The sequence below is a fragment of the Vulpes vulpes genome, chromosome 14 (genome assembly GCF_048418805.1).
Source record: "Vulpes vulpes isolate BD-2025 chromosome 14, VulVul3, whole genome shotgun sequence".
Taxonomy (NCBI): Eukaryota; Metazoa; Chordata; class Mammalia; order Carnivora; family Canidae; genus Vulpes; species Vulpes vulpes.
In genome coordinates, this window is record NC_132793.1 from 44061502 (window position 1) to 44087201 (window position 25700).

The 25700-nt window shown below is 46.2% G+C and overlaps 1 protein-coding gene across 7 annotated transcripts in view; it reads left to right on the top strand.

Moving 5' to 3' along the window:
- The first annotated feature begins 3425 nt into the window (after positions 1-3425).
- The window catches only part of RIN2 (Ras and Rab interactor 2), a 215676-nt gene continuing 193401 nt past the window's right edge, over positions 3426-25700 (top strand). For 3 of the 7 annotated variants that reach the window (XM_072736501.1, XM_072736505.1, XM_072736502.1), the window contains exon 1: positions 4289-4377. The gene's annotated coding sequence lies outside the window, so the exon portion shown is untranslated. Of the gene's footprint in view, positions 3699-4288; positions 4378-12527; positions 12643-25700 lie in introns of those variants that run through there. The other 4 variants (XM_072736503.1, XM_072736507.1, XM_026002340.2 and 1 more) reach the window with 4 other exon arrangements.

Genomic DNA, 25700 nt, shown 5'->3' on the forward strand with positions numbered 1-25700 from the left:
CCAGTGCAGACCCATGAATAAAGACTTGCCATCATTATAAGGATGATTGTTCTAAGGCTCAGACCCTGGGATATAGAAGTGCTCTTTTCAAGTCATTTTCTGTGCAAAAGACACCTCTACTTCTACAACAGAGAAGAGTAATTGCTGAGTTTCCAGCTCTGGGCAATGCTTTCAGAACCAGTGCTGCTGGGTTTACTTTAGAGGAGAAATACCTTCATTACAAGTGACATTTTCTTGTCTAGTGGGTCCCAACTGACCAAAGTGCCCCTAGAGCACTTGTGATCTCTGCAGCTAACTAGAGGGGTCATTTCAGTCCCCAAGAACCTGGGCTAGGAAGTCAAACCTGCCAAATGCGAGATAAGTCCATGAGAGGGTCAAAAGTTTATTTATTTTTAAAGAGTGTATTTATGTATTTGAGAGAGAGTGTGTGTGAATGTGTGCATGCATGCAAGAAGGTGTGGAGTGGAGGGGCAAAGGGGGAGGGAGAAACAGCCCCCCCCAATGAGCAGGGAGCCTAACATGGTGGCTTGATTCCAGCACCCCCAGATCATGACCTGAGCTCAAGGCAGTTGCTTAACCAATTGAGCCACCCAGGAGCCCCTAAAGTTTGTTATTTTAATGTTGTTGTTGTTGTTGTTGTTGTTTTTCTTGGAGTTTTTTCTGACTACCTGGTTGTTTTTGGTTTTTTTTTTTTAAGATTTTATTTATTTATTAGAGACAGAGAGAGAGAGAGAGAGAGAGAGAGAGAGAGAAAGAGAGGCAGAGACACAGTAGAGGGAAAAGCAGGCTCCACGCAGGGAGCCCGACATGAGACTCGATCCCGGGACCCCAGGATCACACTCTGGGCCAAAGGCAGGTGCTAAACTGCTGAGCCACCCAGGGATCCCCATGACTACCTGTTTTAAATTGTAGCCTTCCACCACCCTATTTCTCTTCTAGGGCTAATTTTTCTCCATGGCAGGTATCATCAACCTTGCTACATATTTTCCTTGTCTGCTTTATTGCCTCTGTCTCTGCATTAGATAGAATGTGAGTTCATGAGAGGATAGCATTTTGTCTGTTTGGTTTATTGTTCTAGCCCCACTGCCTACAATAGTGCTTGAAATATAGTGGCTTACTCAATAGATAGGCTTTTGTTTTGCTTTGTTTTGTTTGAGAGAGAGAGAGAGTGAACACATGCATGTGCACGTGCATATGGTGGTGGAGAGAGGGAAAAGAGGAGAAAAATTTAATTTTAATTTCCACACCCAGCAAGGAAATGGATGTGGGGCTCAATCCCATGATGTTGAGATCATGACCTGAGCCGAGATCAAGAGTTGGACGCTTAACCAACTGAGCCACCTAAGCGCCCCCAGTAGATAGTTTCAGGTGAATAATCTCCAAATCCATCTCTACAGTAAAAGAGGTTTTCCCGAGGGAGGACAGAGCCAAGTAAGCTCCAAGTTTTAAAACAGATTGAGCCTGTAGGGCCATCCATGGGGCAATGTCCACAAGAGGAAGGACATTTTCAAGAGGGTGAGTGAAAAGAGAGAAAGGGAAAGGAACGGAAGGAAAGGAGCAGAGGCCATATACCTTTGACATTTACTCGGGGAGTTTTGTATATAAAATGGAATCCTCTAGGGGCAGAAAGGACAGAAGAGGGAAGGACAGGGAGCCAGGTCGGCCTCATTCCACCTCTCTCGTTTACCAATATATTCAACCTCTTAGGAATTTCTCCTGTTGTTCTAACCTTCAAAATCAACAAGGATCCAACTAATTCTCACTCTGTGCACTGCTATGCCCCTGCTCTGTGCAACCTTCCTCTCCAGCCAGGATTATTTCAATAGCTCCTAACTTGTTTTAACTTTGCCCACACAACTGGCTCCCTGTATGGCATCAAACTAATCTTTCAGCAATATAGATCATGTCACCTCCTGCTCAGACCCTCATGAGCTTCTACGTACCCCCTCAGAGCCCTTGACCTTAATGTTCTTCTCAGGTATTCCTACCTCACCTCATCCAGGTTCTTGCTCAGATCCCATCTTCTCAGCCAGGCCAACTGTGACCTCCCCACATATTTCAGTCTACCCTCTGCACCAGACACCAGCACTCCTCAGCCCGCTTATTTTCCTTTTCCTTTTTTTCCCCTATTGCTGACCTCTTCTAACATTCTAGGTAACTATTTGCTGATGCTCACAATTTACCCTGTCCCTAGCTCCTACTTCCCAGAATGTCAGCTCTAGTAGGGCAGGGAGGCCTGATTTGTTCCCCAAGGTATCCCAAACAGAAGAGCAGTGCCAGGCACATATCAGGTGCTCAATTAATTATTGAAGAAGAGCAGTGCCTGGCACATATCAGGTGCTCAATTAATTATTGAATTGGTGACTTGGAACATGAAGAGAAGTACAGTGGATTATGATCTCCTGGGAGCTGAGCTGATTATAAAGGATAAATCTTGGGATTATACAAGGCAGGAATCACAAGGACCAACACCAATGCAATCCTCCTCTCTGGCAAAGGGCCTTTTTCTGCTACTATCCCAAACAGGTGTCTGAGGCTCTTTTTGTGTCTCTGGCTACTTCAATAACTCTAACACCATTAGCAATGTCTCCTCACAGTTGCTCTCCATGGCAGGAGAGTGAGAAAATGCAGCAGCTCACCCAGGACAGGCCTGACTCCCAAGAAAAAATGACTGCTGCTTCCTGGCAGAGCACCAACCCACAACTCCCAGGCAGTCCCTGTCGCTGTCCCTAGGATCTAGTTTTGGAATGTTGGTGAGTCTGGAGCCAAGGCCAAGAAAGAATTCTTGAGACATTTTTGGTGCAAAAAGGTGATTTTATTAAAGCATGGGGACAGGACTGGTGGGCAGAAAAAGCTGCTGTCCTGGGGTTTTGAGGGGTGGCTGATTATAAACTTAGAGGCTGGAGGAGGTGAGGACTAAGGGGGGGTGTGTCCAAAAATGCTAAAGAAGACTCTCAGGATGCTGGAGCCTGGCCATTGTCAAGCTAACGTTGTTTTTCCTTCTAGTAAGGCACCAACAGGAAGACAGTTGGGAGTTTCCGGGAGGGATGTTCTACTCTTCCTATCTCAGGTCCCTGTCCATGGGCTTCAGGTCATAAAGAAATTTAATTTTGCTTACTTTCCCTTCTGCCTCTCTGTTTTCCACATCACTGTGGAGGGGAGGGTGATGTGAGGGCTCCAAGGAAATGGAGTTTTGAACATCTGAAAGTTAGGCTATGGGTTAGGCTAATGCTTTTCCCTCGCATTCTCTCGGGCACGGGTGAGCTGGCTCGTGCAGGCCCGGGGTCTTTATCAGCGAACCGTGTTTCCCGTCCCTTGGCTCCAGGGCAGCCAGGAGCGCGCGGGGTCTCCCGCCCGGGGCGCGCGTGTCAGCTCGCGCTTTGCGGGCCGGTGGCTGAGAGCTGGGCTGAGCCGCGTCCCGCCTCCCGCGGCTCCGGCTCCCGGGGGTCCCGGCGGGGACGCAGCAAACGTCCCGCCGGGAGCGCTTCGGGGCCGGGGACAAAGGGCCGGAGCCCAGGCGGGCTCCCCCGGGGGCTTCCCCGCCCGCTCGGCCGAGCGCGGGGTGGGCCCGGCGGCGGGGGAGGGGCGCGAAGGAGCCGGAGGAGACTGCGAGGACCGAGCCCAGGTCCCCGGAGCGCGGGGGAGCGGGGCGGCGGCGCCGAGGCTCGTCGGGGGCCGCTGCGGCCGGGCTCGCTCTGGTGAGACCAACCTTCCCGGCCCGGACCTCGCCCGGTGGCGCGGGGCTGTCGGCCACTCGCAGGCGCCTCGCGGGCACGTCCCGAGGGGGAGGGGGGGGGTCGCGGCGGGCAGGGGCGGCGGGACCCGGGGCTGCGCACGCGCCCTCCGCGCCCCTCGCCTCACCCCGCAGCGCCTGCTCCCAGGGCGCCCGGGGGGGCCGGCGGGAGGGGGGGGCCGCGCCGGAGAAGGGGGAGGGCGGGGGGGGGGCGGCTGGGGGGGCCGGCGGGGGGGGGGCGCGCCGGAGCAGGGGGAGGGCGGGGGGGGGGCGGCTGGGGGGGCCGGCGGGGGGGGGGCGCGCCGGAGCAGGGGGAGGGCGGGGGGGGGCGGCTGGGGGGGCCGGCGGGGGGGGCCGCGCCGGAGCAGGGGGAGGGCGGGGGGGGGGCGGCTGGGGGGGCCGGCGGGGGGGCCGCGCCGGAGCAGGGGGAGGGCGGGAGGCAGACACAAAGCCCGGCCGTGCCCTCCCCCCGCCTCGCCTCCCTCCTCCTCCTCCTCCTCCTCCTCCCCCCGCCCCGCCTCGCCTCCCTCCTCCTCCTCCTCCTCCTCCCCCCGCCCCGCCCCGCCGGGGAAGCCCAGCCCCGCGCCGGTCGGCGGCCGCCGCTCGCCCCCGCCTCCGAGACCCGCGGGGAGGGCCTGCGCGAGGTAAGGGGCGGCGGCCGCGGAGACCCCACCCCGGGAGGCTCGGGGCGCGGGCGGGGGCGCGGAGACCCGGGCGCGGGGTGCACCCGCCGCTCGGAGGGGAGCTGGGGCAGAGAGCGAGCGGGTGTCCTCGGGGAGCCGGGGCACGGGCGGGGGCCGCCTGGACAGGGCAGGTGACCTTGCGGTGCGGCGAGGCGACCGCGGGTCCCGGCAGGGTCTGGAGCATCCTCAGCCGACCGCGGCGGGGCGGGGCGCCGGGGCTCCAGGTGCGGGCGCGGGCGCGGGCGCGGCGGGAGCTGGCGGGGACCTCGGTGGAGCCCGGCCTGCGGGGTCGCCTGTGGGTGGCGAGTGCGCCCGGCGCCTGGGAGCGCTGGAGGGAGCGGAGGTCGCAGCCCCGGCCCGGGCGCCTCGTCCGTGCACCTCCCCGGCCGGGTCCGCGGCTTCCTCCTCCCGGGGCGGAAGACCCCACGGGAGGGTCGGCGAGTCCGACCTGCGGGCTCGGGGCTGTCCCGGGATCGGCGGCTGCGCAGCAGGAGGAGGAGCCCGGGTTCCTGCCGGGAAGGGCCGGGGCCACTTTCCCGCCCCCTTCTGGGCTCGATCTCCACCCTTGGCCCCGGCTCCCCCCAGCGTGGTGTCCGCCCGCCGGCCGCTGGGCGCCCCTCCACGGGCCGGGGACGGCAGGATTTGCAGAATCCTGCTTTAAAGCCTCAGATTTGCTGCCAGGAAATACGGGGCGAGACCCAGCCCCGGCCCCAAGGGGCGCCTTTCTTCGCAGAGATCTCAAGTCCTTTGGGTTCTCCTAATTCCGCCAAGGAGGCTGCACCCAACCCGGGTGCACTGTGGAGTCGCGCTTTCTTGCGGGCCTGATGGTTTCCCGAACGTTGGGGTTTCTTAGGAACGTGCTGTCATCAATAAGGAAACCTCAGAGCCCTCTTCCACCAACAGGACTTTGTGAATATTGAGCAAAAATAAACACTTGGCAGTACTCAGTAATAACATAGTATTTTTAGGCAGTATTTAAAAAATAAAGTTTAATGTAAAAAAATCCACAATCAACAAAATACCGGCATTTTAAATAAAGGCAGTTTTTGTTATGCCCCTGCATTATTGTGCAAGGGCGACCCTGGTTTCCAATCATCCTTGGTTTGCCTGGTCCCCACCTGGGGGTTCAGGAGGTTTGACAATGGCCTGCAGCAGATTAGGCAATGCTGGCTTTGTAAATGGTCTTTTTTTTTTTTTTTTTTGACTGTACAGCTTTTATTAACTTTTTACCTAGTTCAAATATGGGAGAATATTTTGATAGATGTTACAAACAAGTACACGTTTTCCTTTGGCCTCAGGTTCCCATATGTTTCTAGAACATCTTTGCATTCCCTGTGCTGGGGTCCTGGGGTGCCTCCATAGAGGGCACCAGGGGTGGGGGTGGGGGTTGGGTAGAGCCAGGAACGGTAAAGGGCCCTTGCGTTTGGGACTGGAGAAGCCTGGTGGTTTACAGGGACTGCACTCAGCAGTTGGAGGCTGGGGACATGAGAGAAGGGCTACCTGCCACTGGGACCTCCTTTGTCTGGCGGCATTGTGCAGCCAGGTTAGCTAAGTAGAGAAGGAGACCTAAAGGAACCCACACTTGACCCCTGTGCACAGAGAGATGGGAGGAGCTTGACTCTCTCTAGAGCTCTGGTATGTGCTTTTTTGTGAGAGAGAGCTTCCCAGCAGCCCTTCTATCCCCACTTAAGGCCTCTCCTCCCCTTCTCCAAAGCCAAGGGCCACTACCCACTTCAAAGAGGAGTTCAGTTCTCCAGAATCAACCTCTTTACTGGGCTGAATCCTCTTCCTTGGCGTGGAGGAGACAGATGACTTACTTCTCTCTGTGTGAGGGCATGCAGCATGGGGAGGTCAGCCTTAATGGGGCCCATTCTTCGCATATTCCCCAACTTATGGCATCTTGGTGTTATGTCCCCCTCCCTGTATATAGCCTGTGCTCCTAATGAATCTTCAAGATTCTAATGGTTTCAGCAGGGAAGGTTTTCCTGACTTCCCTCCTTTCCCTGATAAAACACTCCTTCAGTGCCACCACAATTCCTTGTGTATCACTTATGAGTAGTATGCAGGGGACCCCACTTGCCCGCTGTGAACACGGTCAAAAGCCAGATCCTAGTCTCCTGTTGCCTAGCCTCCAACACCTGGGTGGGAGCGGGTGTTGAAAAGAATGAACAAAAGTAGTCCTTGGTTAAATGCATAGGAAGAATTCCATCCTTTGCAGATCATCATACTTTTATAGCACGTCACAGAATGCTTTTACAGATAACATCTCAGTTGTTTTACACCATAATACTATTAATTCCGTTTGTTAGGTGGGAAAACAGAGGCCTGGAGAGGTCAAAGCACCAGAGCTGGGACCAGGACTGAGATGCCCAGTAGGCATCTCAGTGAACCACAGCTGACTTGCTAGAGGTGGTTGTGCTCCGAAGTACACCCCAGACAGTGTCTGTCTAGAGCAGGGTTTAACCAGGTTTTGTTTTAGGGTGCAACTTTACTAAAGAATTACGATAGATAGATGATAGATACGTACATACATAGCCACCTGGGTGGCTCAGTTGGTTAAGCATCTGACTCTTGATTTCAGGTGAGGTCGTGATCTCAGGGTCATGAGATTGAGCCCTAAATGGGGCTCTGCATTGGGTGTGGAGCCTCCTCAAGATCCTTTCTCTCCCTCTCCCTCTGCCCCTCCCTGCTCATGTGGTCTCTCCATCCCTTCCCCTCCAAAAAAAAAAAGAAAGAAAGAAAAAGAAAAAAGAATTACTCAAGAGTTACAGTGATAGAATGCATTAGAAAAATGTTAATGTTGAGCAGGGTTTCCTCTGCAGGACTTTTTAGTGCCTTTATTATATTGTGCACTGGGACTCTTTAGGATAATGTCATAATATGGAAATTTCATTTGGCCACAGAACACTCTTTCTCATGAAGCATCTTTAGGGTCCAGTGTTCCAAGGAGTCTACTTTGGGAAATGTTTAGTTCACCGCAAATGCTTTTTTAGTTCGCCTTCTGACATCTAAGCAATTTCCAAGGAGCATCAGTGCTTCGGATAGCAAAACATCAATATTCTGGACATTAAAAAGGCACAATAATCCCCTCCTCCCTCTTGTAAAGTGTTGGTTGGCAGCTGCTTCGTGCCTGATTAACAGGAGTCAGTTTTCCAGGGTTTGGTCAGATCTGAGGGAACCGAAGGAGTCGAATAAACAATGCAAACAGGCTGTAGGGAACTTGTCTTCATTCTGCTTAGAAGCTGGCAGATGTAAACCAGCTTTCCCTGAGTGTGCCTTCAGTGCTGCTGGGTATGTGGAATGGCTACATAGGGCGTCTGGAGCTGAGACATATCTTGCTTGATCACCTCCATTGAGCAGGAAGGTGCACCCAGGGTTTTCAGTTGTCTCATTTCCTCTCTCCCTGGGAGCAGTGTGGTGGTTTCTGTAGGAGGTCTACTTTTACTCTGGAAAGGTAGCTGCTGGATATGGAACAAAGGACTGCTGATGGCAGCCGCCAGCCCACAAATACCCATTGTTTGAAATCTGATGATTTTAAGAGAGAGTTTGCCAGCAACCAGCTCTTCCTCACTTTTCACAGATGGGTAACCCTGGCTGTTCAGGCCTTTTTTTTTTTTTTTTTTTTTTTTTTTTTTGCGCTGAAGGGAGGAGGTGAACAGGGGAAGCTAGAGTTCGTATTTCAGGGTTTCAAGGGAGAGTGTTGGGCTAGCAGGACTAGCAGAGGAGCCCTCAGAAAGGTGACACCACCATCAGAGAGGGCACAGCCACAAGCAGACATTCAAAGGTCTCCAGGGCTGAATGAATTTATCTCAAGATTTGTTTCACAGATGTTTCCAAAGCATGAGAAGGAGGTAGTCTCTAGGACCTCTTGATTAGGGTGGTATCACAGAAGTCAAGGAAAGGGGTGTTTTGATCATTTAGCTCCACCTAGGTTGTTAACGTTCCTGGTTCCTGCTTGGGCTCTGGAGAGTGTGGAGAGAGGGAAGGTGTGATCTTGATCCTCTTGTGGCCTCAGCCCAGGGAGGAAGGTGAGAGCTGTATGTGTGGGACCTGTGGAGGACAGTTTAGGATAGTGTCATGTCCTGAGGAATCAGACTGAAGAGATGAAGAGAGTCTGAGTCCTTCCAGTCTTGTAAGCCTTGCCCCGGCTCTGCAGGGAATTATGCTCTAATGTAAGGTGAATCTCAGATTCCTTTGTCTAACAGGAAATAAGGGGAGGTCTTCATGGGAAAGTTCTGGAGACTATGTAGGGCCCATAGAGTGGCTAGATCAGAGGCCAGGGGACTGGAGTGATTCCACCCCTGTGCCGGTCAGTCTTTGGCCAAGGGCTGCCCTGACCCTTCAGCCCTCTTTATATGCAGTCAGAGCAGGTTGCATCAGCCTGAAGCCATCCTCCCACAGAAGTGAGTGCTGCTCTCAGGAGGGAAAATGGTGGAGGGGCCTGAGGGCACACAGGCAGACCACTGGCTGCACCTACTGCACTCTGTGATGCTTGTTCTTAACCCCACAGACAGGGGAGGGCACACAGTTGGGAAAAATTAGCCCCCTCTTCATTTCTTGTGATGGTAGGAGGAGCAAGAGTTCCTTCCTAACCCTCTGCCATGAGGCTTATCCCTCTGTGGCCCGTGAGTGGGCACACTGGCCCACCAGAAACCATCTTAGATGCTTCCTGGCTGTGCTTACTTCCCACAGTTATACTGCGGACTAAATGTCCTCAGAGCATATTGGAAATATTTGGTGTAATCACAAGATGCCTGTAACTTTGTAAATGTCCTTCTTGGACATAGTTAGCTCACTGTGTCTACGATCATTGGCTCCCAGTTCCTTGAAGACTAATGAAGTGTAGGATGGAGGACATTGAGAACTGTGCATCTAGGAAGCCAGAGAACATTTACATCTGACAGAGAATTTCTTACATCAGGAAAGGGCAACCTATACCCTCGCTGTCCAGGCCAGTCGCATGTCACATTCTTACCCTTTAAATACACGTAAACATCTGAGGGCATATGCGCCTCTCACCTCCATCCTTTCTGCCCCATGACCACCATCATCCTCTCCTATTTCTGGTGGGTGCACGACCCTGCCAGTTGGAAGCGTAAGATGGTGGGATATGTGATTTGTTTCAGACTAGCCAATCAGGGATCCCTGGGTGATGCAGTGGTTTAGCGCCTGCCTTTGGCCCAGAGCGCGATCCTGGAGACCCGGGATCGAATCCCACGTCGGGCTCTCGGTGCATGGAGCCTGCTTCTCCCTCTGTCTGTGTCTCTGCCTCTCTCTCTCTCTCTCTCTCTCTGTGTGTGTGTGTGTGACTATCATAAATAAATAAAAATAAAAAAATAAAACTAGCCAATCACAGGCAGCCTCAGAGGGAAAGTGCACTATTGCCAGGGGTTTGCAATGTAACATGAGATCCTACCGGTGATGTCCCACCAGTAAGAACTCCATGCATCTGCTCTTCTGAGTATGCAGCACCTGGAATGGTGGTTGAGACAGAGAAGTCAGAATAATATGGCAGGACCCTGTGGAATCTGAGGAGACATTAAACATTATGGTTCAGGATCTCAAGAGATAAATCATGATAGGATGTGATTTGGATGATCGCTATAAGATAAAAAATCTCTTTTATTTTTTTTTCTAAGGCACTTTTCATTTAGTGTAAGAATCAAGAAACCATTAAAATCGCAATTGCAAGAGGAGAAAATGATCAGCTGTAAGAATGAAAGAAAATGAATAGCACGATGGTGTAACATTTTAGCTACTATTTTACCATGAGTCCATGTAAACTTGTGGACCTTAGCTGGTCTTTTTTTTTTTTTTTTTTTTAAGATTTTATTTATTTATTCATAAGAAACAGAGAGAGAGAGAGAGAGTGAGCGCGAGCGGCAGAGGGAGAAGCAGGCTCTGTGCAGGGAGCCCAACGTGGGACTGGATCCCGGGTCTCCAGGATCACGCCCTGGGCTGCAGGCGGCGCTAAACCGCTGGGCCACCCGGGCTGCCCCCTTAGCTGGTCTTTAATACGGAGGGATTCTTTATCGCATCCCATGAATGATGATACAGCAAAGCTGTGAAAGGCTTCAGGGAAAGCTGTACTCGACTCTGCCAGAGAGGAGAGGAGCCTGGTGTAAGAACCAAGACTTCATAGTTCTCAGGGCTTATGATGCTTTTATAAAATAAACACCAGGGGATCCCTGGGTGGCGCAGCGGTTTGGCGCCTGCCTTTGGCTCAGGGCGCGATCCTGGAGACCCGGGATCGAATCCCACATCGGGCTCCCGGTGCATGGAGCCTGCTTCTCCCTCTGCCTGTGTCTCTGCCTCTCTCTCTCTCTGTGACTCTCGTAAATAAATAATAATAAAAAAAAATTTAAAAAAAATAAAATAAAATAAACACCATTCTAGAAATAGTGGTACAAATCAATAAACGTAGCAAAATAGCTGTTGAAGGCTGATTGAACTGAAGATACTTTATAACAGTATGATTTAGTATTATTTAATTTAACAAATCTGCCTTTGAGGGACATTTCCTTTTGGTGGATGCTGGAAAGACTGACCAGAATATGATACCATTTGCTTTCAAACATTTTAATACGCCATACAAAAAGCCCAGCACAGAAGCAAGGAGAGCATCTTCTGACCAATAAAACATTTTCTGATAAAACTATTCAAAAGAAAATCTCTGCCAATGAACATTGGTGAGGAAACACAGTTTGCCTTGCCCTCAGTCTTGAGGAGGAATTAGGAAATCTTGTTTTCCTTGCAGAGTTGCTTTGGCTCAGTCACAAACATGCTCTGCAATCCATTGGCCCTGCATCCTGGTCACTACCCCTTATCTGCATCTATTCACATCTGTCTCCTTCCCAGCGTGGAATCCATGGCCGGGGATTAGAATCCTTCCTCTGCATATACTTTCATTGTCTTGCCCTCTGTCTCAGAAGACTCCCCTGCCTAAACCCAACCCTGGCTGAGGCACACCTTCCCTAGTCGGTGCCCGCACCAGGCAGGGGGACGTGAATGCTCCATTTTTCTGAGCCCATCCACTCTCCTGCTCAGATCAGTCTTTGACAAACTTTTTTTTTTTAATCACATCCATGTGTATATAGGAGTGATATGAAGTTTGGGGAATGAAAGCTTACTATGATATTTCCCATTCCCTCTGATCTGTCCTGTTTCGTTTTCTTAAAATGTCCCAATGGCAACCTTCTAAATCGATTTCACAACCTGCTAATAGGTTTTGAAAAAATATGCCTTGGATTATTATTTTATTCAGATTCTTCTCTTCTCAGACCTCCCAAACCCTCAGTTGATGACCTTCTTATACTAGAATTAATCAGAAGAACCTCCCTCACTCCTGGCTTAAAACGAGCACCACACCTGCACCTGCGTCCACATGCTGCCTGACTCTGCCACAGAGCATTAACATCTGTGCTCCAAGAGGGGGTCCACCCCTCCACTGGTACAGCAGATTCCGACTTCTCTTGCATCCTCAAAGACATGACTCCAGCAGTTGTCCCCCTGTCTGTCCTGGATCATCAGGTCTCCACCACCCCCCTCTGGGTCATTTCCATCCAGGCACAATCATCCTGCAATATTGCCCATCTTTAGAGAAGCTACCCTGACCCCACTTCCACCACCAGCACCTGCCTCCTCAACTTGGCTTTATAACAGAGCCTTCCATTCTTTCCCATGTTCACTACCATGAAGATGTTGCCCGCTGAACTGATCTCATCAGGGTCCCCCACAGCTTCCATATCGGCAAATCCAGTGGCCAGTTTTTGGTCCCCATCTCCTTTGCTTTTCCAGCAGCATCTGACACAGTACCTGAACTTCCTTCTTACAAACACTCGGCTGTGAAAACCACACTCTCTCTTGCTTCTCCTACTTCACTGGGGGACTTCTCAGCCTTCTTTGCCAGCTTCTTATTTCATTGATCCCTACATATCAGAGTGCCTTGGGGGCTTGGTCCTGGGTCTCTTCTCCTCCCTACTGATACCCGTGCTAGGTGACTTCATCCTGCCCCGCTGCCTCATGTGTGTGTATGGTCTCCAGGACAGTCAGAACCTTTTAAAAACATAAGTCAGAACCTTTCATGTCCCTCTCATTTCCATCTCATTCAGAGCAAAATCTGCAATGTCCTTCGCCACCTGCCAGCCCCCCTGTGCTGTGGGCTCTCCTGACCATACTTGCCCATCTGCCACCCACAAGTCCAGCCACACCAGCGTCCTCGCTTGAGTAAGTAGGCCTGCGCCCCTTGTGCCTGCACACTAGCTCTTCCTTGGCTTGGGATGTGCCCCTTCCACATTCCCACATGACCCGCCCCTCATTTCCTTCTGGTCTCCCCCAAATGTCCTGAGAGAAGGTGGCCCTGACCTCATAATAAATAGCAAACCTCCGTCCCACCCTCCTGACCCACTCCATCCCCATGCCCTGCCTTATTTTTCATCAAGCATTTATTCTCACACAATACAGATTAGGAAAGTCAAGATGTCTGTTTTGTCCTCCTCAACACCTAGAATAGCACTGGCATATAAATACTTGTTCATAAATACTTGTGATGCCACATTTAAGTCAAAAAGGTACCTGAAGTCTTGGGCAGTGTAGCTACGGAGGCCAAAATATCTTTTTATGCTAAAAATAAGAATGTGCCTTGTTCTGAGGAAGCCTTCACCAGTTGAAGCAGGACACATTTCACACTCAGTTCCATAGCGCAAGGTCTCATGGCTCACCCTCAAGAATCAGGAGGGAAACAGGCTACGAAACTCCTCCCTCTTTTTTTTTTTTTTAAAGATTTTATTTATTTATTCATGAGAGACAGAGACACAGGTGGAGGGAGAAGCAGGCTCCCTGCGGGAAGCCAGATGTGGGACTCAATCCCAGGACCCCGGGATCACACCCTGAGCCGAAGGCAGACATTCAACCACTGTGCCACCCTGGTGCCCCTGAATCCTCCCTCCTCATCCTTTGCCCCAAACCCCAGGAACAATTTCTTCAAGGGAGATTTTTTTTAAAAGTACATGTCATATTCAAATTAAGTTTAAGATAAATTTGGAAATTTAAATGTAACCCACGTCTGAGGGATGGCTCTGGGGGACAGCAGTGCTCTGAAGCTAGCAAAGGGCCAGACTCCTGAGAGTCACTTAACTTCTGAGGAGAAATTGCTCCTGCAAATGCTGCTTGTAGACAGGTTTTCAACCCTCACGCCTGGCTGGTGGATCAAGGCAGGACCAGCCACATTACTTGTGGGCTCAATGCAAATGGAAATGGGAGCCCCTTGCTTAAAAATAATTAATAATTTCAAGGTGGTATCAGCAGAGCATTAAACCAAGAGTGGAGCCTTTCTGAACACAGAGCCTGTGTGGCTACATGGGTCATGCACCCCAAAGCTGGCCCAGGCGCTCTGCAGAGCCCAGGTTGCATGAGACTTAAGCTTCCCCTGGCAGGAGTTCCCTGTCAGGAACAGATGAATGACATCAGCTGGGAGTATGGGAGTGCCCAGCATGTGGCAGACTCTGTGCTCACCTCACACATGCTGACCTCATTTCGGAATCTTAACCAGTCTGCCTGTGAGGTGATCACCTCATGTATCATCCCCTTGGTATCCATGAAATAGTTTTAATATCCCTCATTTTTCATATTGTAGAAACTGAGGTGCAGAGAGATTAGGTAACTTATCCATGGTCACAAAGAACAGAATGAAAGAGCTACAATTCAAACCAGGTCCTAAGCTCTTAGCAACTACCCTGTAATATCTGTACAGATATCTCCATGCAGAAAGATGAAGGTGTTTCCTAGTCCTAGGGCTGCCCTAACAAGTACCCCAGACTGAGTGGCTTAGAACAACAGAAATTTCGTACCTCCTGATTCTGGAGACCAGAAGTCTGAAAGCCAGGTGTTAAAAATAACGTCATGGGGTGTATAAAAATAAAATAATAAAATTATTTTCTGTAGGCATTTTCAATTCCTTCATGTGCAACAGAGGCAGAAGACAAGGAAAAATCGTAGCTTTTCCTGACTAAATATTCCTCTCCCATCTTCTGCAATCTCTGGCTCGTGATCTTTTCCCCACTTCTCTCTCTGGTTGCAAAAATATTGCTTTTATCATTTGCAGCTCCAAGAAAAATACAATGTGCCCAGTCCACATTCTTATCTGACTTCCTCTGGAAACATAGGTCAGGGTTGGTTGAGTGCCTTGTGCTGCTCTATGGCTCTATCCTCTCGAGCAATCCCCAAGCTCCCTTTCCTGCTTCAATGAACTCTGCTTGGTGGCTGGGGTCAGGAAGGGAGAAGTGACACTTGAGTTGGGTTTAGATACACTGTTTTAGCTGAATCCAGGAGCATGAGCTTTGCCTTGACCAGTTCTCTGTGAGAAAAAAAAGAGGGGAACCTGCAAAAGCCTCCAAATCCTGCCTGTGAATGAGGGTAGTTATTCTAAAGACAGAACCCAAGGGTTAGAACAGAAGAACCCCTATGGAGGCTGGTGCTGGTCAGCGGAAAGCAAGGGCATGACCATGAGTTTCATATAAAACTAAATTTAGGGGCACCTGGGTGACTCAGTGGTTGAGCGTCTGCCTTCAGCTCAGGGCGTGATCCTGGAATCCCGAGATCGAGTCCCACATCGGGCTCCTTGCATGGAGCCTGCTTCTCCCTCTGCCTATGTCTCTGCCTCTCTCTATGTGTCTCTCATGAATAAATAAATAAAATATTTTTTTAAAAAAGCACCCTAAATCTATCCCTTTTGAATTCTATGTACATAATGAAATATCAATCATATAATATTATATAATGCATTTTATTATTTTATTTTTACATACCCCATGATGTTCTTTTTAACAGGGACTGTGATCACAGTCCCTTGTATTATTAGGAATTCTGAGGTTCTGTTATTCATCTCCCAAACTCAGTCATCTGTTCTCTGGCACACCCTAAGTCAGCAGTAGGTGAAGCAGTGGCTCATCTAGCACCTGCTTCTCAAGAGGCTCTGGCACCCAACAGTGCCATCAGGAGATCACTGAAACTAGCCACGGAGGTAGAATGGACAGCACATCTCCAAATCAATAGTCAAGGACCACCCACTCTGCCCCTTCTTTAAGCCATCAACGACCATGCTTGGCATTTACCCACTCCTGAGAGGGTGCTAAGGGCTCCCTGCCCTGGCTGAATAGGGCAGCAGAGAGGCATTTCCTCCTACCAGGCACTTAAGTCACACAGTCAATGATTTACTACCGAGAATGCCTCTCCTGATTGTGTGCCTTGGTCACCATTCCCAGATACGTGATCAGTCTCTACATGTGTTATGGGTTGAATTGTGTTCCCCCCACTCCAAGCCCCACTGAAAAGATCCACAGGAGTCCTAATTGCCAGTACCCAGAATGTGCCTATATTTGGAAATAGGGTCTTTGCAGAGTCATTCAAGATGAAGTCACGAGGGGGTCCCTCCTCCAATGACTAGTGTGTTTATATAAAGGGGACACCTGGATAGGTGACTGCAGGGAGGGAAAGTGATCTGGAGACACAGGGGGAGAAGGTCCTGAGAGGATGATGACAGAGGCCAGGAACGCTTAGGTCTATAGGCCTAGGGAGGGCCTGAGGCTACCAGAAGCTGGGAAAGGGAAGGAAGGAACAGTTACCTCTGCCTCCTTCAGAGGGAGTTGACCCCTGGCTTTCAGACTTCTGGCCTCCAAAACCAGGAGGCAAGTAATACCTGTTGTTTTAAGCCACTCAGTCTGGGGTACTTTGTTAAGCAGGTCAGCAGTCATCATGTGACCCACCATTGTTTAGGTGGGTGTGGGGCTTGGCATGCAGGAGCCTTCCATCCCAGCCTGCAGCTCTGCTCCTGCCCTGGCTGTAAAGTGATGCCCGGGATCCGGTTTTACAGTTTCCCTCTGAAATAGAAATGCTAATGCTAACATGTATTTCTGTGATGTTTATAGTTCATTCAAGACTTTACCTAGCATTCTCAAGCCTCATTCCTTTCTGTGCCCTAAAGTCTACCAGTAATGTCTTTGAGGTTAATTGGTGATAAGGGAAAAGGGGTTTGGGAAGGAGGTAGAAGTGTGAAGGGGAAGGTCAGGGAGGGAAGGCTCCCCACGCCCCTATTTGTAAGGCTCTATTGCTGGTGGACTACCAAATTCTCATCTGTTTTTCTTATTTATTTATTTAAATTCAATTTAGTTAACATAAACTGTATTATCAGTTTCAGGGGTAGAATTTAGTGGTTTCTCAATTGCATGTAACACCCATTACATCACGTGCCCTCCTTAAAGCTCATCACCGAGTAAGCAACCCAGTTTGTTCCCTATAGTTAGAGTCTCTTATGATTTGCCTCCCTCTCTGTTTTCATCTTATTTTATTTTTCCTTCCCTTCCCCTATATTCATGTTTTGTTTCTTAAATTCCACATATAAGTGAAATCATATGGTATTTGTCTTTCTCTGACTGATTTCACTTAGCATAATACCCTCTAGTTCCATCCACATCATTGCAAATGGCAAGATTTCATTACTTTAGTGGCTTAGTAATATTCCTATATCTATCTATATCTATATCTATATCTATAGGAATATATAGGAATTTATAGATATATAGATATATAGATATTCTATAGATTCTATAGATTCCTATAGATATAGATGTGTATATGTATATATACATATACATATATATCTATATATATACATATATATGAGTTGGGTTTAGATACACTGTTTAGATGTGTATATGTATATATACATATATATCTTTATCCATTCATCTGTTGATGGACAATCTTGGCTCTTTCCATATTTTGGATATTGTGGATATTGCTACTGTAAACATTGGGGTACATTTGCCCCTTTGAATGACAGTTTTTGTATCCTTTGAATCAATACCTGGTAATGCAGTTGCTGGGTTGTAGGGTAGTTCTGTTTTAAACTTTTTGAGAACCTTCGTACCATTTTTCCAGAGTGGCTGCACCAGTTTGCATACCCACTAACAGTGTAAGAGGGTTCCCCTTTCTCTGCATCCTCTCCAACATCTGTTGTTTCCTAAGTTTTAATTTTGGCCATTCTGGCTGGTGTGAGGTGGTATCTCATTGTATTTCCTTGATTCTGAGTGACATTTCATGTGTCTGTTGGCCATTTGTATGTCTTCTTTGGAGAAATGACTGGTCATGTCTTCTGCCCATTTCTTGACTTGATTTTTTTTTTTTTTTTTTTTTGCGTGTTGAGTTTGATAGGTTATTTGTAGATCTTGGATACCAGCCCTTTATCTGATGTGTCACTTGCAAATATCTTCTCCATTCCACAGGTTGCCTTTTAGTTTTGTTGACTATTTTTCTTTGCAAAACCTTTTTATCGTGATGAAATACCAATAGCTCATTTTTGCTTTTGTTTCCTTTGCCTTTGGAGACGTGTCTAGCAAGAAGTTGCTGTGGCTGAGGTGAAAGAGGTTGCTGCCTGTGTTCTCCTCTAGGATTTTGATGGATTCCTGTCTGACATTTAGGTCTTTCATCCATTTTGAGTTTATTTGTGTATGGTGTAAGAAAGTGGTCCAGTTTCATTCTTCTGTCTGTGGCTGTCTAATTTTCTCAACACCATTTCTTGAAGAGACACTTTTTTCCAGTGGATAGTCTTTCCTGCTTTGTCAAAGGTGAGTTGACCATAGAGTTGAGGATCCATTTCTGGAGCCTCTATTCTGTTCCATTGATCTATGTGTCTGTTTTTGTGCCAGTACCATACTGTCTTGATGATCACAGTTGTGTAATATAGCTTCAAGTCTGGAATTGTGATACCTCCACCTTTGGTTTTCTTTTTCAACTTTCATTTGGCTATTTGGGGTCTTTCCTTGTTCCATACAAATTTTGGGATTGTTTGTTCCTGCTCTATGAAAAATGGTGATTGTATTTTGATAAGAGTTAGCATTGAATGTGTAGATTGGTCTGGGTAGCATAAACATTTTAATAATATTTTTCTTCCAATCCATGAGCATGGAATGGTTTTCCATTTTTTGTGTGTCTTCTTCAATTTCTTTCATAAGTGTTCTATGGTTTTCAAGAGTACAGGTCCTTTACCTCTTTGGTTAGGTTTATTCCTAGGTATCTTATGGGTTTTGGTGCAGTTGTAAATGGGATCAATTCCTTGATTTCTCTTTCCTCTGTCTCTTTATTAGTGTATAGAAATGCAACTGATTTCTGTGCATTGATTTTTATATCCTGTGACTTTGCTGAATTTCTGTATTAGTTCTAGCAATTTTTTGGCAGAATCTTTTGGGTTTTCTACATATAGGGTCATGTCATCTGTGAAGAGTGAAAGTTCGACTTCTTTGCTGATTTGGATGCCTTTTATTTTGTTGTTGTTGTTGTTGTTGTCGGATTACTGGAGCTAGGATGTCCAGGACCATATTGACCAACAGTGGTGAGAGTGGACATCCCTATCGTGTTCCTGAGGATGATATTTGCTGTGGGTCTTTTGTATATGGCTTTTATGATGCTATCCCTACATGGTGGAGGTTTTTTATCAGAAAGGAAGCTGTATTTTATCAAATACTTTTACTGCATGTATTGAGAGGATCATTTGGTTCTTGTCCTTTCTTTATTAATGATTGATTCACAGATGTTGAACCACACCTGCAGCCCATGAATAAATCCCACTTGGTTGTGGTGAATAATCCTTTTAATGTACTTGGGTTCTATTAACTAATAATATCTTAAGAATTTTTGCATCCATGTTCATCTGGGATAAGTCTCCTTTTTAGTGGGGTCTCTGTCTGATTTTGGGATCAAGGTAATATTGGCCCCATAGAATGAATTTGGAAGTTTTCCTTCCATTTGTATTTTTTAAAACAGTTTCAGAATAGGCATGAATTCTTTAAATGGTAGGATTTCCCTGGGAAGCCACCTGGCCCTGGACTCTTGTTTGTTGGGAGATTTTTGATTACTGATTCAATTTCTTTGCTGGTTATTAGTCTGTTATTGTTTTCTGTTTCGGTTTTGGTAGTTTATATGTTTCTAGGAATTTACCCATCTCTTCCATATTGCCTAATTTGTTGGCATATAATTGCTCATAATATTCTCTTATAATTGTTTGTATCTCTGCAGTGTTGGTTGTGATCTCTCCTTTTTTTCATTCGTGATTTTATTTATTTGGGCCCTTTATCTTTTCTCTTTGATAAGTCTAGTTAGGGTGTTTATCAGTCTTATTAATTCCTTCAAAGAACATCTCCAATTATGTTGATTTGTTCTTTTGATTTGTATATATCATTGATTTCTGCTCTAATCTTTATGATTTCCTTTCTCTTACTGGACTTAGGCTTTATTTGCTGTTCTTTTTCCACCTCCTTTACATGTAGAGTTGGGTTGTATATTTGAGACTTTTTTTGCTTCTTAAGGAAGGCCTGTATTGCTATATATTTCCCTCTTAGGACTGCCTTTGCTGCATCCCAAAGGTTTTGAACTGTCATGTTTTCATTTTCATTTGCTTCCGTGTATTTTTTTAATTCTTCTTTAATTTCCTGGTTGACACATACATTCTTTGGTAGGGTGTTCTTTAATCTCCATATTTGTGGTCCTTCCAAATTACTTCCTGTGGTTGACTTCAAGTTTCATAGCATCGTGGTTTGAAAATATGCATGGTATGATCTCAGTCTTTTTGTACTAGTTGAGACCTGATTTTGTCACCCAGTATGCATGTGATCTACTCTGGAGAATGTTCCATGTGCACTTGAAAAGAATGTGTATTCTGCTGCTTTAGGATGAAATGCTCTGAATATATCTGTGAAGTCCATCTGATCCACTGTGACATTCAGAGCCCTTATTTCCTTGTTGATCTTTTGCTGAGATTATCTGTCTATTGCTGTGGGTGTAGTGTTAATGTCCTGTACTATTATTGAATTATTATCAATGGGTTTCTTTAATTTTGTTGTTATTTTGTTTATATTATTTCACTACTCCATGTTAGGGACATAAATATTTACAGTTGTTAAATCTTCTTGTTGGATAGACCTCCATTACTATGATATAGTGTCCTTTTTCTTTTCTCAGTATAGTCTTTGGTTTAAAATCTAGTTTTTCGGAATGCCTGGGTGGCTCAGCAGTTGAGCATCTGCTTTTGGTTCAGGGTGTGATCCTAGGGTCCTGGGATCAAGTCCTGCATTGGGCTCCCCTCAAGGAGTCTGCTTCTCCCTCTGCCTACATCTCTGCCTTTCTCTGTGTGTCGCTCATAAATAAATAAATAAATACATAAATAAATAAATAAAATATTTTTTAAAAAATAAAAATAAAATCTAGTTTGTGTGATATAAGAGTGGCTACTCCATCTTTTTTCTAATGTCCATTAGCATGAGAAATGGTTCTCCACCCTTTCACTTTCAATCTGGGGGTATCTTCGGGTATAAAATGAGTCTCTTATAAGCAGCATATTGATGGGTCTTTTTTTTTTTAATCCATTCTGATACCCTGTGTGTGTGTTTTTTTATTGGAGCATTTAGTCCCTTTACATTTAGAGTGATTATTGAAATATATGAATTTAGTGCCATGGTATTACCTGTAAAGTCACTGTTCCTGTAGATTGTCTCTGTTCCTTTCTCATCTCTGTTCCTTTTGGGCTCTCTCTCTGCTCAAAGGATCCCCTTTAATATTTCTTGCAGGGCTGGTTTAATGCTCACAAATTCTTTTAGTTTTTGTTTATCCTGGAAACTCTTGATCTCTCCTTCTATTCTGAATGACAGCCTTGTTGGATAAAGTCGTCTTTGCTGCATATTTTTCCCATTTAGCTCATTGAATATACTGTGCTGGTCCTTTCTGGCCTGCCAGCTCTCTGTGGACAGGTCTACTGCCAGTCTTATGCATCTACCCTTATAGGTTAAGGACCTCTTGTTCCGAGCTGCTTTCAGGATTTTTCTCTTTATCTTTGTATTGTGCAAGCCTCGCTATAATATATCAAGGTGTTGATCTATTTTTTTTGATTTTGAGGCCAATTCTCTGTGCCTCCTGGACTTGAATGCCTGCTTCTTTCCACAGATTAGGAAAGTTCTAAGCTATAATTTATTCAAATAAGCCTTCTGCCCCTTTCTCCTTCTCCTTATCTTCTGGAACTTCTACAATACAGATATTTATGGAATCACTGAGTTGCCTCAGTCCACCTTTGTCATCTAATAGGTTTCTTTCCCTCTTCTTTTCAGCTTCCTTATTTTCCATCATTTTATCTTCTATCTCACTGATTTGCTCTTCTGCTTCATTCATCCTCATTTTTATGGCCTCCACTTGAGACTGCATCTTGGTAATAGTACTTTTAATTTTGGCCTGACTAGATTTTAGTTCCTTTATCTCTACAGTAATGGATCTTTAGTGTCCTTTTGCTTTTTTCAAGCCCAGCTAGTATCTTTATAATCGTTTTAAATTCTAGTTCAGACATCTTACTTGTATCCATACCCTGGCAGTGAGTACTACCTCCTTTTAGTTATTTTGGGGTGAATATCATCATCTCATCATTTTGTCTAGGAAAGAAAAGAAGAAAGATAAAACAAGAACAACCACAGAAAAATGCCAACACAACAAAACACTAGATTCTTTTTTTTTTAATATTTTATTTATTTATTTATTCATGAGAGACACAGAGAGAGAGAGAGAGAGAGAGAAAGAAAGAAAGGCAGAGACACAGGCAGAGGGAGAAGCAGGCTCCATGCAGGGAGCCTGACGTGGGACTTGATCTCGGGACTCCAGGATCACACCCTGGGCTGAAGACAGGTGCTAAGCTGCTGAGCCACCCAGAAATCCCCAAAACACTAGATTCTGAGTGTGTTTTTAATCTGCTTATTAAAAAGAAACTAGAACCCAAAATAAGAAAGAAAAATGTATGTGTGTGTGTGTGTATGAACATAAAATAAAATAAAAGGAAATGAAACAAAAAATAAAAAATATGTATAAGATATACATAAAAATTAAAAAATATTTGAAAAGTAAGAAAATAACTCAAAAGATAATACTGAAAGACTTAAGAGGGCAGCCCAGGTGGCTCAGCAATTTAGCATCTTCCTTCAGCACAGGGCAGGATCCTGGAGACCGAGGATCGAGTCCCACGTCGGGCTCCCTGCCTGGAGCCTGCTTCTCTGTCTGCCTGTGTCTCTGCCTCTCTCTCTCTGTGTCTCTTATCTATAAAGAAATAAAATCTTAAAAAAAAAAAAAAAGACTGAATAATAGAAAAGAAAGACAAAGAATGCTATATACCATTTTCCCCGAGAGCCTAAGCTTTGCAGCTCTCTGCGATCAGTAAACTTGGTGTGACTGAGGTGGCTTTTGCTGGTCCTCTGGGGAAGGCAGCTGTTTCTCCCTTATTCTCGGGGGGACTTGCTGTAGTGGAAATACGCCTCCCGCTACAGGGAGGCAAGGTTTGGCGTATGCAGCTCTGACTCCACTAGGTGATGCTCTTTTGTTCCCTGATGGCTTCCGCGCCAAAAGGCAGGATGGATATGGGAGCACCTGCTCTCCAGCCCCCACTCTTCAGTGAGCCCTCACGGAAGAAGAGCAGTCAGACACTCCTGTGTCCCCAGTTTCCCTCAGCACTCTGTGTTCCCCCAGCCTGTGATTGAGCGTTTTTATCTCAGGCACGCTGCTGAGGCTCGAAACTCCAAACTACGGACCCATGCGACTGAGCCCGGGCCGTCCCTCCCCGGCGAGGGCGAGGGATTTCACTAGGCTTCCACCTTTTGTACACCCCTGCCCGGAGAGCAGTGTGTGAGGGGGCAGTGGTTGGCTCGTGTTGGTGGCAACACCAAGCACAGAGCCCACGCCTCGACTTGCTGTTCTCAGCCAGCTTCCTGCTCCAGAGCTTGGCCACTCCGCCACGCTCAGGCACCCCCATTTTTTGTGTGTGATCCCAGGCGTCCTGAGGCCACTTGTCCCACCTGGGATTCTGCTCTGCTTTGCCACCTGAGTGCCTTTAAGCCAGGGACGTCCCCCACTGTAGCAGACCTCTAAGAGTTATGGTTTTCAGCTCTGCTGCTTATAATACTTAGTGGCAGCCTCCTTAAGCCCACTCTCCCCTCTCTGCCGTATCCTTAGAAATATCTCCCCAGATTCAAGTCTCCATACCTCCTACCTTCGAAATGGTGGTTACTTTTCTTTTTTTTAAAGATTTTATTTATTTATTCATGACAGACACAGAAAGAGAGAGAGAGAGAGAGAGAGAGAGAGAGAGAGAGAGAGGCAGAGACACAGGCAGAGGGAGAAGCAGGCTCCATGCAGGGAGCCCGACATGGGACTCGATCCCGGGTCTCCAGGATCACGCCCTGGGCCAAAGGCAACGCTAAACTGCTGAGCCATCTGGGCATCCCCTGGTGGTTACTTTTCTGTGGGTAGAGTTGCAGCATATGTTTTCTCAGATCTCCAATTGATTACTCATGTGTTCAGAATGATTTGCTAACGATCTCCCTGTAATCCAGGGACCAGAGAAAACTAGGGTCCCCTACTTCTCTGCCATCTTAACTCCTCCTCCCGCCAAATTCTCATCTTTTATTAACAAATAATTTCAAATAAAAGATTAGTTATAGTTCTTCTTCTTCTTCTTCTTCTTCTTCTTCTCTTCTTCTTCTTCTTCTTCTTCTTCTTCTTCTTCTTCTTTTCTTCTTCTTCTTCTTCTTCTTCTTCTTCTTCTTTTCTTCTTCTTCTTCTTCTTATTATTATTATTTAAGTAGGCTCCATGCCTAGCATGGAGCCTAGTGTTGGGCTCAAACTCATGATCCTGAGATCAAGACCTGAGTTGAGATCAAGTGTTGTACACTTAACTGACTGAGCTATTATTTTTAATAGTGACAAAATTTAACAAAATTTACCATCTTAACCATTTTTAAGTGTATGGTTCAGTGTCATTAAGAACATTCATATTGCTTTGCAACCATCACCACTGTCTGTCCACAGAACTCTCTTCACCTTCTGAAACTGAAACTCTCTACTCTTTACCTCCTCACCCCACCTCCTGGCGACCACCATCCTCCTTTCTGTCTCCGTGTATTAGACTATTTTATGTACCTCACCTAAGCAGTATCATAGAACGTTTGTCTTGTCGTGACTGGTTTATTTCACTTAGCATAATGTCCTCAAGATTCAACCATGTTGTAGTATGTGTTAAAATACACTTCCTTTTTAAGGCTGGACAATATTCCATTGTGTATATGTATACATACCACATTTTACTTATCTACTCATCTGTTGATGGGCACTTGGCTTGCTTTCACCTATTGGCTGTTGTAAATAAGGCTGCTGTGAACATGAGTGTTCAGATAATCTCTTTGAGACTTTGTTTTTCATTCTTTGGACAAGAAGTGGAATTACTGGAACATATGGTGATTCTACTTTTTTAGTCTTTTGGGGAATTATTCTGCTGTTTTCCACAATAGCTTGCATCATTTTACATTTCTAACAACAGTTCACAAAGGATTCCAGTTTCTACACATCCTCGCTAACATTCGTTATTTTTCTCTTTTGATAGGAGTCATCCTAATGGGTGTGACTTGATGTCTCACTATGGTTTTGTTTCCATTTCCTTAAAGATTAGTGATGTTGAGCCTCTTTTCATCTCTGTGTTGGCTATTTGTATACCTTCTTTGGAGAAATATTTATTCAAGTTCTTTGTCCATTTTTTAATCCGGTTGATTGTTTTTGTTATTACTGAGTTGTAGGAATTCTCTCTATATTTTGGATACTAATCCCTTATCAGCTATGTGATTTGCAAATATTTCCTCCCATTCTCTGAGTTGCCTTTTCACATGGTTTATGTTCTTTGAGGTATAGATGTTTTTAATTTTGATGTAGTCCAGTTAAATTTTTTCTTCTTTTGTTGCCTGTGCTTTCAGTGTTATACCTAAGAACTCATTGCCAGTTCCAATTTGTATTTTTTTCAAAGAATTTTATGATCTTAGCTCTTATACTTAGGTCTTTAATCCATTTTGAGTTAGTTTTTGTATGTCATGTAAGGTAAGGACCAACCTCATTCTTTGCATGTGGATATCTAGTTTTCTGGACACGATTTTTTGAAAAGATTGTCCTTTGCTCATTGAATAGTCCTGGCACTCTTGTTGAAAATCACTTTGCCGTTTACGCATGGGCTTATTTGTTGTTTTTTTATTCTATTTTTTTGGTCTATATGTTTGTCCTTATGCCAGTACTACACTGTTTGGATTACTGTAGTTTTGATGTAAGTTTCGAAATTAGGAAGTCTTAAGGGTTTTATAAATTGTTTATTGGATCTAACCCCACATAACCTGGAGATTCCAGGAAATGACTATTTAAAACCAAACCCTCAAGTAAACTGGAGCCTT